The sequence below is a fragment of the Ailuropoda melanoleuca genome, chromosome 3 (genome assembly GCF_002007445.2).
Source record: "Ailuropoda melanoleuca isolate Jingjing chromosome 3, ASM200744v2, whole genome shotgun sequence".
NCBI classification, from domain to species: domain Eukaryota; kingdom Metazoa; phylum Chordata; class Mammalia; order Carnivora; family Ursidae; genus Ailuropoda; species Ailuropoda melanoleuca.
The window spans coordinates 70,876,525-70,890,325 of NC_048220.1; positions in this window are offsets into that span (position 1 = coordinate 70,876,525).

Here is a 13,801-nt window from a genome sequence, read left to right on the forward strand (position 1 = left end):
TTGTTCTATCTCTTCAAAGAATTTGAAGATCCCCTTTTCTTGCTTTATTTTTAAAGCAAATGGAGGAAATTTGATTTAGACAAAAGATTCTCTTTGTTCAGCCACATGCACAAAGTAGGTACTTAAGAAATGTTGTTGATGTTCACAAACCCTGTTGAATTTGAGAAGTGCCAATGTCAGGTTAGAGTGCCTAGCTGCTTCCAGAGCAAACGTGTCAGGGCAAGTGCTTGTACTAGTTTCTGCTCAGGGCCACAGTTCTTGTTTGTGCAAATTTTGGAATATACAACTCCATGGAGCATTATTTACAGCAAGGAACATTATACATGTGACTATGACCAATCAGTGATTACGTATCTTGAGGGAGGAGAACATTTTACTTACTCAAGGTCATCTGTTAGATTAGCAGTTTGTTTAGTTATTGATTGGCTGCATTCAGGGGACTGACTCAAATTCATTGAACACCGCAGAATCTGAAATGTAAACCAGATGCTGAGAACAATAATTGCGAGTGATTGGAAATACTTCTGTTGGTGCTATTGCATTGTTACCCCAATAGGGAAGTCCATGTGGAAAATAAACGTTATATAGAAGCTTGTGTGAGGAATGTGTACGCTGCAGATTTCTTGTTTTCTTTGTCATCTTTTCCTTCAGGAATTGCTCTTACTCATTCCATGTAGCTCTTTAGGAACTTCCAATAACAGTGTCCCTCTAGCAGTCCATATGGGGTGGGCATGGAACCTAGAGTGGGCCTATCGTAATACCCCATTCCCTCAGCCGAAGTGTTTGACTAAAAAAAACGAGCCTAGAATGGCCCACACTAGTCACTATAAAGTGTAAGAGAGAAAAGAGCTTGCCTTTTTCTCTTGGATCATGTTGAGTATGGCCCTCTGTCCTCTGCCTCAGAGAGGAGTGATGAAGTAAATGCACAAAGAAAAGTAGAGCTGGGAGACTGGATGTTGGAGGGGACAAGAGTAGAGAACAAGTAAGGAAGAACAGATGACAGTGTTTGAATTCTTGAAGAGCCAGAGACCAGCTCCATCCATAAATGTTATAACCAAATGTTTTAACCAAAAAAGTTCCCTTTCCTACTTAAGTATCCTTTAGTTGATTCTTTTTCACCCACAATTGAAACCTTTCTGATTCATGCAGTTTGGAATCAGACAAGAGGTCTTAACTGAGCCCATTAGGCCTGCTGTTCTCCAGATGACATGGCCTGCACCTGCCACGTGATGAGAGACATCTCCAGAGCACCGTCTTTGGAAATGAACTTACACATCCATCTTCTTTGACTCTACACCTTAAGTTTTTGGTAGGACACGTCCCTCTGTCACCATATTTTTCTTCAGATAGAGGAGAGCATAAATGATTAGATTATAGCTTTGTTTAGTCATGACCCCTGTTATTTTGAAGGATCTTGTTTTTCCCTGAATCTCTTTAGACACACATTTCTGAAACATTTATTTGGTTCATCTGTAGGTGCCATTTTTCTTTTGTTTTGCTTGACTATGGATTATAAGCCATATCATTTGCTTCGTAACAACCGACTTTAGAAAAAAACAGCATCAGTAGTATTATGCATTATAGGTTAACTAATGTTACAGAAAATCTCAGAATTCTAAAGTATGATGGTAAATTTCATCCTTAAGGTGTTCATTCTTCTAAATTTCATCCCTGTGAGATCATTTTATGCCACTGCTTTGGGAACATCTAGCAGAATGCTCTGTGGTATCTACTATCTCTACTCAAAATAATCTTTCCTAGAGCTGAATTTTATTAAGGTACTTTAGTCTTTTGTAAGATAAAATTAGATGTCTCAGGATAAAGAAGCACAACTATGTAATGGTGCTTTTAAAGAGGCTGATGGAATAAAGAATACATTTCTTCCAAATTACACCACGAATCTCTTCCTTGGAGTCTTAGAATGCCACTGGCAGAGCCACAGAGTAAGGGATGTTGGGTTTGGAACCTACTTGTTCAGGCAGGCGCTTGTGACCACAGCTAAACTTCAGAAAGTAGTACCAATATGGGAGAAAAGAAGGGAGAAAGATTTCATTTTTCCTTTTTACCCATGAACAACCCTCTGCCTTATTTCCACTCACTTCTTATTAAATGAGATGATAATGACATAGTAAATGTGAAAGGGCTGTGTATAATGTTAAACTGCTGTTTAAAAAGACATTATTCCTTATTTCGATACCGTAAGCGCTTCCTCGCTCCAGCAACTTTTCTCTGATTACTATTCTCTGGAGTGGTGGAGCAGAGAGAGCATTAGATTGAGAGGAGAGACACCTGAGTTTCAGTCTTGGGTCTTCTATACGTTTCACAACTTCTATGCAAGCCTTGGTTTTTTATTTTTGTTTTTGTAAGGTAGAGAAGATTATGACTGTGTCCTCTCTCCAAACAAAATGAGAAAGGCACATCTACAAATGCATGACTTTAGAGAGAAAGACTTAGAACAATGTACACTTGGGTCCAGAAGTCTGATTTTTCACTGATAGTCATAGCACAACATTCACGCAAGCATACATATACTCACACACGCATATGAGATGCACACCTGCACGTAGGCGAACCTATCTTTCCAACACATTTTTCCCACCGCTTACGCAGAATGACCAGAAGAGGTAATTTCAGAATTTGATACATCTCAAGAAGGACTTTTAAGGCTCTTTTACAGGTGGCCAGGAGACTTGCTTCGACTTATCTGACTCATATCGTATTGATCACTTGATATCCTGGGAACGTAGTACCCGGATATGTGCGTATTGGGAGGGGATTCCTTTACTAAATATCCACCAGTCCAGTTCAGGAAGAACCATCGAGTGTAGCTGATAAACAGAAGCGTCAGGAAGTGAGACAATTGACTCTTGCTTTTTTGAAGTGAAAAAGGCTGCACGACCAGCTGACATTTGCCAGGCGCACGGTCCCGGCAGCTTGTTGTGTAGGCACCTAACACGCCGAACTCACATCAGTGGCACCTCCACTTTGCTTCGTTCTCCTTCTTCATGGAAGCTTCAGCTTCTGTCTCCTGGTGGCGGAACCTACTTGTGATTTCTGCAAATGAAACAACGACATGTTTCCAATTTGTTCTGCAACAGGCTTACACTCTTCCCTTCTATATATATAATTTAACAATAGCTGTTAGTAAAGTTACAGTTATATTTTAATATCTAATGCCTCACACTATCTCATATGAGTATTGAGAGGATGGAATTAAATATAGTCTGAGGAAGTGTTATTTTTTCATCTTGCCCTGACTTGGCAAGAATAGGTAGCGGTTGTTGTTCACCTCAGATTTTTTTTTTTCTTTGTAAAACGAAAGGGTGAGACTACATGACTTCTAAGGTTTTTTTCAGTTATAATAATCTATGAATTTACAAATAATAGAAGGAATGCATAAGTAAGTGACATTAGTGGTGAAATGGAGTGAAGGGAATCCAGTCCAATTGCATTTTCAAGCTTTAAAAATTTGTTCTGGACCTTGGCTTCCAAGGATATCTAGGTATATATTACATATGAAGTAAGTTTAGTTTCTGAAAAAAATGAGAAATATATTATTACTTATGTTATTAAAATTTTATTCACTTTTGATACTAAATTTCATGTTCTGTATCATGAAGATGTATTTTTATACCTTCATCTACATATATATGTGTGCGTAGCTACCATGTAGAAAAAAGATTAAGGCATTATCCATTAGCAAGTTTAATTTGCTTTAAAACATTAATATCAAAATTAATATTTCAGTAGTCTTACCTTCCATGTATCTTTTTCAAAAAGTAAAGCAACTGTTCAAGAAGTTATAGATCCAAATTGTTCAAGATGTGACAGGAACAGTAAATGAAGTTTTAGGAAGGCAGTTGAAGGTTTCTAAGTAAAAAGGAATACGTCAGATTGAATAGATACCTTCACCTTCTCTCTTGTCTGTATTATCATGGTTAAAAAAAATAATGCCCCAAACTTGCCAGCAGAGGTCCTCAGTCTCATAGTTTATCAATTCTATTTATTGAAAAACCTCTTTCCCTATGATATAGCAGTGATTTCAAGGACTCCTTTGCTTACTTCAGATAATGAATGGCCTACAGGCTTAAACTATTAATCAAAAAAGATATATTTAAGTTAAAAATACAGTTGATATGTGCAACAGTGTATAATGTGTTGGAAAACATTCAGAGATACAAAAGATCTAGGACGTAGAAATGCAAGTTCCGTGTTTTTGAATTGGGGGTTTTTAGAGAAACTTAGCAGATAAAGGTTAAGATTGATGATCTGCTGCTTTGTTCTTTCCTCAGTGTGAACTATTGTTCTCTTTCTGGGAGAAAAAGAAAACAAAAGGATTCATATAGGAACTTATTTAGGTAAAAATTCTGAATAGTTTGTTTTTTCATTAAAGATGAATTTTCAGAAGAAAGTAAAATAATCAGAAATAGAAATAGCTAGTGGGAGGTTATTGCTATCTGGAATAATTAGATAATGCTGTTTGAATTACCAATCTTCCTTTTTTTTTTTTTTTGTCTTCACAAAAGACACAAGAATTATTACTGTAAATTCTCTTAAAAAAAAGGCAAATAGAGTGGTCGCCAGAGAAGCTTGGGCATCTCTGTTGATAGAGCTCCCTGGTTTCCTGGTGTTGTGTTAGTGTAAGTTGACAATATGTGCAAAATATCAAAAACCCACATTTGGCCAGAAGACAAAAATCGATTTTTGATATAATGGCCAAGGCTCTGTCTCTCTGGGCCTCAGCTTCCTAATCCACGTGGTGGAACTCCAGGACCTGACATGCACCCATATGCCCGGCACATGGGGTAGGTATTTTCTCAGGGCTAAGAAGCAATATAATGGGAGTTTGAGAAAGAGGAAGGAAAGATTCCAGGAAGTGAAATTATGAGAAATAATCTCAAAGTGAGAAATAGAGAAAGACACTTTTAAACAACTGTCTTCTCGCTTAAAAAAAATCTTTCTGAGGCTGTTTGCTGAGTTGTTTGCTGATATCCCTCTGCTTCCTATCTCTCCCCCCCTTTGGTCCTTGGCTGCCTTGAGAATTGCAGTCTTTAGAAGTCAAACAGAGACAAGCTAATGATGGAAATATGGGAAACATTCTTGGCTTTTTTTAAGGGTTGATCTAGGAGACTCTATCTATGAAAACTCAGCAGTCCTTTAAGATGTTTTTTTCAAAGCTTCTACAGACAAAACAGGTGGCACTTAATTAAATTCTTGGTAGCTTTTAGAGCACTGAAACATCTTTGGAGAAGGACTTGTTTCTTTTGCTTCCTTCCATACCTCAACCAGCAAGAACTAACAAAGTAAGAAGGAATAAAACAAAAAGAATGCTGTTGTCATTTTTAACCTGTTGAGTGTGACCGTTCATTTCCTTTCTAAAAAGCAGTCTCTCAGCTATCCTCAGGGTTACCCAGAATGATTTGGCTAACTAATTTTCACATACACAACAATATAATAGTCATAGGTATGCACAGAGGTCTTTGGTGTCTGTTATCAAAGGCTTTGGTTTTACATAAAGATGTTTGTGGTATATGTAGTGTTTTATTCATTCAAATGCTGTATGTACACAATGTGCCATTTTCCCACTGCATTAAAAATGCTCTTCAGGTGTCTAGAGTTTATTAATTTTTATGTCTTTTTTTCCCATAAAGCTCTTTATGTGCTGTTTATCTGAGGCATTCATTTTACTGAATGTTCTTATAAATAATATTTAAACTTCTGAATAGCAGTAACTGTCTCTAAAATATTTGTTGACCAAGTGAAAAATATAATAAGGTGAAACTTTTATATAATATATTGCAAAGATCTACACACAAACTCATAAACATGTCTGTTTTATACACAAATTAGTTCTTAGAGTATGTCCAACCATATTATAGAACCCTTAAAATAATATTTCATGAGATCCAGACTTAGGTATTATTTTATAATTAGATTCATTTACATTCTTAAATTCTCTTCAGATAGGAAGGGAATCTATAAAATTCATGACTTACATTGGTAGATTTTACTTCAATTCTTTGGCTGTTATTGTAGTCTGTTTCGTGTTTCTCTGTGCCTTGGTAAAGGAGAGAAAATTGGATTTTATTCTCAGTTTTCTCTGTTCAAGCAACAACAAATGTCTTAAATCTCATGGGTTAAAAAATTTTATCCCTTTCTTACCAATTGAACTCAAAATAAATCAGACTACTCATTTATGAATCAAACCTGAGGCATTTATTGCCCAAGAGTCATGGATGTCCCTTTCTCTGTATTTTTTAGTCAGTGGGGTTTCTCATCTAACATGGTGTCTACCCTTCTTCTTTAGGGGAGACGAAAAGCTAGGGGACCTGGCCAGTGCCCCTCAGGGACTGGCATTGGACAAGCACTAAGCATTGACCAGAGGGTGACAAAAGCTGCTTCGAGTTCCTTCCGCACACAAGCAAATGTTATAAGACACATCCAGAAGAGAGTCAAATGGAAATTCTGAAATTACTTTTGAAGGGTGAGTTTTAGAAGCATTATTTTCTTTTAGTGCTTGAAAATTTAGTCAGTAATACCCAGAATACAACCATTTGTTTTCACATATTTCAAAGCCGTTTTATAGTCATTTACTACTGTTTAGTTCCTAGCTGATGAGTTACTCACAACCCTTAATCTTTCTCACCTCATTAGTTTTCAATTTTGCACATCGAATATCTTCAAAGATGACTGCTGCTTTTCTATAGAGAAATGCTCATGTGCTCAGGCTGTTACAGAGAAGAGTTGAAGGAGGAAGGAGACAGAGGGAAAAGCAATAGGCAACCTCTTCAGCACGGCTGCTTAACTGGCAGAAGTGGATTAGTCCCTAAATCCCCACACTGGGGTTGACGTTGGTGTTCTAGAGAGCCATGATGGTAGTGTTGGGATAAGAAGATCACAATCTTCTGAGTATAATAAAAATAGAAATAATTTTTTAAATGAAGTTTAAGTTTTGAATTTTCACTTTAATATTGATTACTGGTTCCCATCAAATTATGTGGGCAGAAGCATTATTTGGAAATTAAGCCAAACCAAACCAAAGCGAAACCACAGAAAACATACAGCATTTTGTATTGTGTTGAACTTTTACACTGAGAGAGAGACAAACATCCTGGGCCGGTATATAGTCCACATTATTATTATTATTAATATGAATCATTTTTATGTCATTCTGTCAGTTACTCAACACAGGTATGTGTCCAAATAGATTTTCGTGTTATTTTTTTTAAAAATATTTTATTTATTTATTTTAAGAGAGAGAGAGAGAGAACATGAGCGAGGGGAGGGGCAGAGATAGAAGGAGAGGGAGAAGCAGACTCCCTACTGAGCAAGAAGCCTGATGTAGGACTCTATCCCAGGACCCTGAGATCATGACCTAAGCTGAAGGCAGACACTTAACGGACTGAGCCACCCAGGTGCACTATCTTTTTATTTTGATAAAGGGACAATTCATAGATCTTCTTCTGCTCCTAAAATTATTTTTGCCTTTTGGGTATTTATTAATTCTATTTTTTGGAAAAAAAATGGGAATTATAATCTCTTTCCAATGCTATACTATCTTTGCCAGGATGGAGAAAGTGTTACATCAAGGAAGGATTAAATTTAACATTTGTTTAAAAAAAATTAACATTTGTTAAATAAGCATCAAATTAGATATTGTGGCATAGTGGATGAACTGACTGGTATGTATCCCATTTCTTTTGTTTTTTTTGTTTGCTGGTTTTTTTGTTTTGTTTTGTTTTTTTAGCTTGTCTTCCTAGTGCTCTATGGCCAATAGGGGCAGTAAGACTAGATCTATTTTTTAAATTTTTTTTTTTTTGGATGGTGGCGGTGGTGGGGGAATCGGGAGGGAGCTGGTCTGCCTTATGATCTGACTGTTTTGGGCTGTGATAGAAGATGGATAGTTAGAGAAAAAACAAAAACTTCAGAAAAAGAAGGTTGTGGTGGCCATGAAAGTCTGTATGTTTGCCTCTGTCCATGGTTTTGCCCATCTACCTTTATCAAATATCTGAGGAATTAATTGGGGCAGAATATTGAAATAGATATAGTTTCTAAATTGTTCGTTAAATGCTGAAGCTTAAAAATAGAGTTGACAAGGGGCTGGTAGAAAAGGATATATTTGTTTATAAACTCTTTTCTTTAAGCTTCCCTATTCTTTCCATTTTAGAAAATAGCATGATAAATATTTTCCCCCACACTTACTATTTTTTCGTCATTTAAATGCTGTCATTAATATGCAAAAATATTTTACCTAGAATTTCATTCATTTTGAATTTACATTAATTTGAAGAAGGTTTTAACTGAAATTCACCTTTATGTTTTTAATGAAAAAAGTTTGCTTAGAAAATTAATAGTAAGTGACATTTGAATAGTACATCTTCCTAATTAGGTAAACTAATTATTTTCAGCCAGTTTAGAAATGCTCTGAACATAACATAGTGTAGTTGCTATTTATGAAATAAATATCTGAATTACATTTCAGGTACATCAGTAATTTAATTAAAGTCATTCTCATCTATTCATTAAAATAAAACTTTAATGTTGGATAGCTCAGTTAATATACACAATTGGAATAATGAAGCTGTGTACTTAAATTTATTTTATATTTATAATTGGATATATCATAAATACTTTCATTAGATAAGATAGTTATTTTTTTACAGTTAATAAAAACTTGATAGAGTTTTACAGTCTCAGTTTTGTCATAAGACATTAAAGGACAAGGAAAATTTTGAAACAGTTAAAGGATCAATATATTTTTTCATTAATCTCCTTGTAGTTAAAAAGATTACATTACAAGTTACTCTTACACACTGAAGTAGAATTTTGGCAAAATGTATTTTTTTAAATCCCTAGAGATTACAGAATTGATCATGTAAGGCTTCTAAAATAATGGCTGGAAATGTGGGTACTTTAATTAACAGAAAACGCTACAGAGTATAAAAATAGTATCAACAGTGCAGTAGTACAAAAACAGTATATTGTTACAAAATAGTATTAATTAATCTTTGATTGGGTCACTAAGCAGGAATGAGTCTCAAGTTCCCAATCCACAATATGGAGATTTGGGATTGAATGGTCTGTAAGGTTACTTATAATTCCAAAATAATATGTATCTAGTATTGCTCTCACGTAGCCTCAAAGAACATCAGTATCATGTAATTTTGTATTTATTTAAAACAGCAAGACTTTTGGGACATGAGTTTATTCATGAGGTTAGTTTATCAGCTCAAAACATTTCATTTGGAGGAAATTACTGAACTTTCATGATTGTAACCACTTTATTTCCAGGAAAAGCCCCTTTATTTCCCGGTGGCGTAAATGATGGGCTGTCTGAAGTTTGATTCTGTTGTTGGCACTCATGTTCGGGGACACCTAAGAAACCAAAGTGGCTTCTTACTTGCAGTTGGTATTGATGGTATCAAAGGATGTTATCAGTTATTTGGAGTGAGATGTTCAACACTTTCCTTTCAGCATGCAACGTTTTAAAAACCTTGCTTGGAAGAGAAGTTGATATTTTATACGGGAACTAGTGATCTTTTTGAAATGGAATCAGGCTTGTGTTGTCATGGCAACACAGAATTCCATGCTTCTGCTTTCTACAATGTATGTTGCTCTGAGTCTGGGTGTTTTTAAGTGTTTCATTCATTGGTGGCAGTATGTGGTTATTGGCATCGAGAAAATAGATCAGCCAGATGACATCTACGGTGTCTGTCAACTTTGAATTTCTAAAATACATTGAACATTTCAAAGAGAGTGATTACAGTGTCTCTTTTAAGAGGGAGGTGAGATACTAACTTTTATTTTCTATAATTAGTGTATTTATCGCCAGTGGCTATATCAAGCAACCACCGCTTGTCAGTGACTTAGCACAACAAAGGATTTTTTCCTTGCTCTCTTCAGATGTGACCAGGGTGGATCTCTAGCAGAGGGGGACTTGTCTTTGTGCACCCCAAGAGACTACTGAGAGCACTCCACTCTATCTCTTTCATCTGCCTCGCTAAGAAGGAAAGACAGAAACCATGCAGAATTGTACAGGTGGTTTTATAGCTAGTTTTGGAAGTGACATCCATCCATTCTGCACACATTCCATTGACCAGAACCCAATCACATAGAGGTGACTAATTGCAAAAAAGGCGGGGTATGGTATGCAGTCTTATGGAGGCCCAGAAGAGAAACAGGACAGACAAGCAGCCTGTCTCTGCCATTGTGACTTTTTTTTTTTTAACAAATGTTTTATGTTTAATTAGAACATCTTTGGAGAAATTTAGATCTCTATTTTAAATTCACTTTGAATCATGTACAGGTGGTAGCTGATACATTAATTAAAATTTATCCTTGTCGCTTTTTCATGAAAGACTTATTCACGTTTCCTTTCCTTTATGATTTAGGAGATTCTGAATTTAACCATTAAGTTCTTTTTTTTTTTTTTAAGATTTTATTTATTTGAGAGAGAGAGCGAGTGAGAGAGCACAAGCAGGGAGAGAGCAGCAAGCAGAGGGAGAGGAAGAAGCAGGCTTCCCGCTTGATCCCAGGACCCTGAAATCATGACTGAACCGAAGGCAGACTCTTAACTAACTGAGCCACCCAGGCACCCCAAAGTTCTTATTTTTTTATATGTATTGCTACCTTACAATCTCACTTTAATTATCAAGTTCTTTGCTTCTGTTGAAAAGAACTCTGTAATTACAAAGTAATAATCATAATAAGACTTTTATAATTCCTTAGAGGCCAGATGAACTTCATTTGAAGTAATTTAAAGTAAATTATTTTGTTCTGAAATGTCACATTTAGTTTACTTACTTGATAACACAAAAAAAGTTCTTTTTTTTTGAGAGAGAGAGAGAGAGAGCATGCAAGCACAGAGGGCAGGGGCAGAGGGAGAGAGAGAGAATCCCAAGCAGACTCCACCGTCGAAGCCCGAGGTGGGACTCAGTTCCATGACCTCGAGATCACAACCCCAGCCGAAATCAAGAGTTCATTGCCTAACCAGCTGAGCCACCCAGGCACCGCCACCCCAAAATGTTCTTAATGATGTCTTTGCTGTTGCTTATATGTGCAGTGAGTGTTCAGTCACGTGTGACCAATTAAAGGTGTCCACAAATTCTTTGACACTTCTCCATGGAAAAGTGGAGTCTGTGTTCCTTTTCTTGAATCTTGGTGAGCTCTGGGACCTCGTTGACAATAGAATATGGAAGGGTTGATGCTGTGCCAGTTTTTACGCCTAGATCTTAAAGGAATGGCAGCTTCCACTTTTGGGCTCTTGGCATAGATGCTCTTGGAATGAAGCCAAGGTACTGTGAAGCTTAAACCACATGTAGAGGGCCCGTGTAGGAATTCAAAATAACAGCTTCAGTTGATCCCCCAGCCTACAGCCAGTATCAGTTTTCAGCCATCTGAGTCAAGTATCTTGGATGCTGGTCTAATGGATCCTTCAGATGACTTTAGCCCCAGGTGCTCTCTGGATGTAATCGATGAGATACTTCAAGGAAAAACTGTTTGGCTCTTCCAGTCAAGTCAGAAATATGAGACATAGTAATACATTGTTGTTTTATGGGATGATAAAAACTTGGAACATCATATTTTCCTTTATTAAGATTTTACTCCTAAAAAGCTTCTAATACCATCAGAAGTTTTTACCAACCTTTAGATATGGTTGAAGAGTCTTTGGATTTTGGGAAGTGAACATGAATCATATTACTTTCTATTATCTATCTATCTATCTATCTATCTATCTATCTATCTATCTATCATCTATCTATCTTTCTTTCTATCTATCATCTATCTATCTATCTATCTATCTATCTATCTATCATCTATCTATCTATCATCTATTTATGTTAATTGCAATGCTTCCAGCTGGGACAAGTGGGTGGATTAATATTTGAGGCTGAGTGACATTGCCAAGGACTGAGTTCAGTAAGATATATTTCTCAAGGTTGGCAGCAGGCAATAGTCTCACAGTTTTCTGGGTCACTGTCATAAAACAGAATTCTAAGAACATAATAATTTAGTTTAAAGGAACATGAAACTCAATGGTTTGTCCCTGGTAGCAGTGTCAAAACAGAGTTGGTGGGAAAGTGTTGTGCTCAGGCAAAAATGCACACTTGAAGCTGTGCAGGAAATGGGGGATGCAAACATTACTAGTCAAATACTGTGAATATAGGCAGGTCAAGCTGTATGTTGATTATAGTGATTTATATTCCCTATATAATCTTTACAGGGCATGAATTGAAACAGCCAGTAAAGATCAGATTACCTTAAGTACTTCTCTCGGATAGGAGTCTAAATCCTGAAATACAAGCACCGCAGATCAGTCATTTGAGTTGTTCTTTTCCCCCAAGACCTCCATTAAAGTGTAAATATTCCTTGGAGAATATCACTTGAACAAATTCATGCTTGGGTATTAAGGATTTTCAGATGTAATCTTTCCTGTATGGACGAGTTTTCAAAGCATTGGTGTTTTTATTTAAAGAGCCTTTCAAGAAAGAGTTGGTGTTGTCTTGGGAAGATGCTGAGAATTGAAATAGAGAAAAAGAAGAGATGACATATATTGTGTGATTCGTAGTTTTATCTGGGCTTATGCTAAATGAGCTGCGTGCTTACAATTCTATATATGCTGCATTCTGCTGATCTCCTTTGAAGTCATTTTAGAAAATAGTAATATAGTAAGTCAACAGCATTTATTAAAACCTACTCTTAATTAGTAAGCATTCCTTTTATCAGTTTTATTCCAGGGTATATGTAAACTTTCAGAAAATGCCAGTGTGAATCCTGAACAGAACAGGATAGTGCTTTCTTCACCAGGCACATGTTTAGAATTATGATTCTTTTGGTAGTCCCTTAATGTGTTATGTATAAATGGAATAATAACTTAACAGAACAGTTTGTTTAGATAGTACAGCTAAAGTAATTTCACTGACGGACTCCTCTTCCTCCTACCATTCCATTCTTTGGGAGCATATAGCCATCTAGCTAAAGACCACATTTCCCAGAATTCTTTTGATTGAGAGTTCCTACATGGCTAAGTTATCACCAGTAGGATGGCAATAGATGTGATGTGGACAACTTCTGCCTTGTTTGCTTAAAAATTAAAAATATTCCAGATTTCCACTCTTTTGTTCCTTGTTTTGAGTATGAACATAATGTGTTTTTGATCCAGTTTAAGTGTGTAGATGAAAATAATACCTTAGGGGAGTATTGGAGCAACTAGGTAAAAGGGTTCTATAGTCCCAAAGGACCTTGTGGACCAGCGCTACCCCAGCAGTCTTGAATGCTCCTCTTGGGACTATTATATGAGAAAGAAGTAAACTATATCTTATATAACCATGGGTTTTAAAAAAATCTTTGATAAAGTACTTTAGTCTTCAATGTAACTGGTATACCTCACCTGTTATGGTTAAAACAAATATTCTCTTCTGTGAAAGAGCTCAACATATAGCCCAGTATATATGGTTGACAATTGCCTCAGTAATTCAATGATGTTAAAAAATAGTTCTGAAAATGATTCACTAGGTTCAGAATGTAGACTCGGTGGGAAGGATGAGCATTCAGGTTGTAGACCCAGTGGGAAGGCATCAAATTTCTTCCTGTCAAAATATTCCTTATTTTTATTGTTCACTTGTTTTTTTTTTAACACTTAGACTTCTATAGCTGCTCGCTAAGTATTTCTTTCATTCACTTATTGTGTCCTTACTTTGTTCCAAGTACCAGAGAAATCAAAGAAGTATTGGCTCTGATCAAGAAGCTCCTGTCCTTGTCTATTTGGAAATATCATCTCCCAGAACTAAGAACAGTGCCT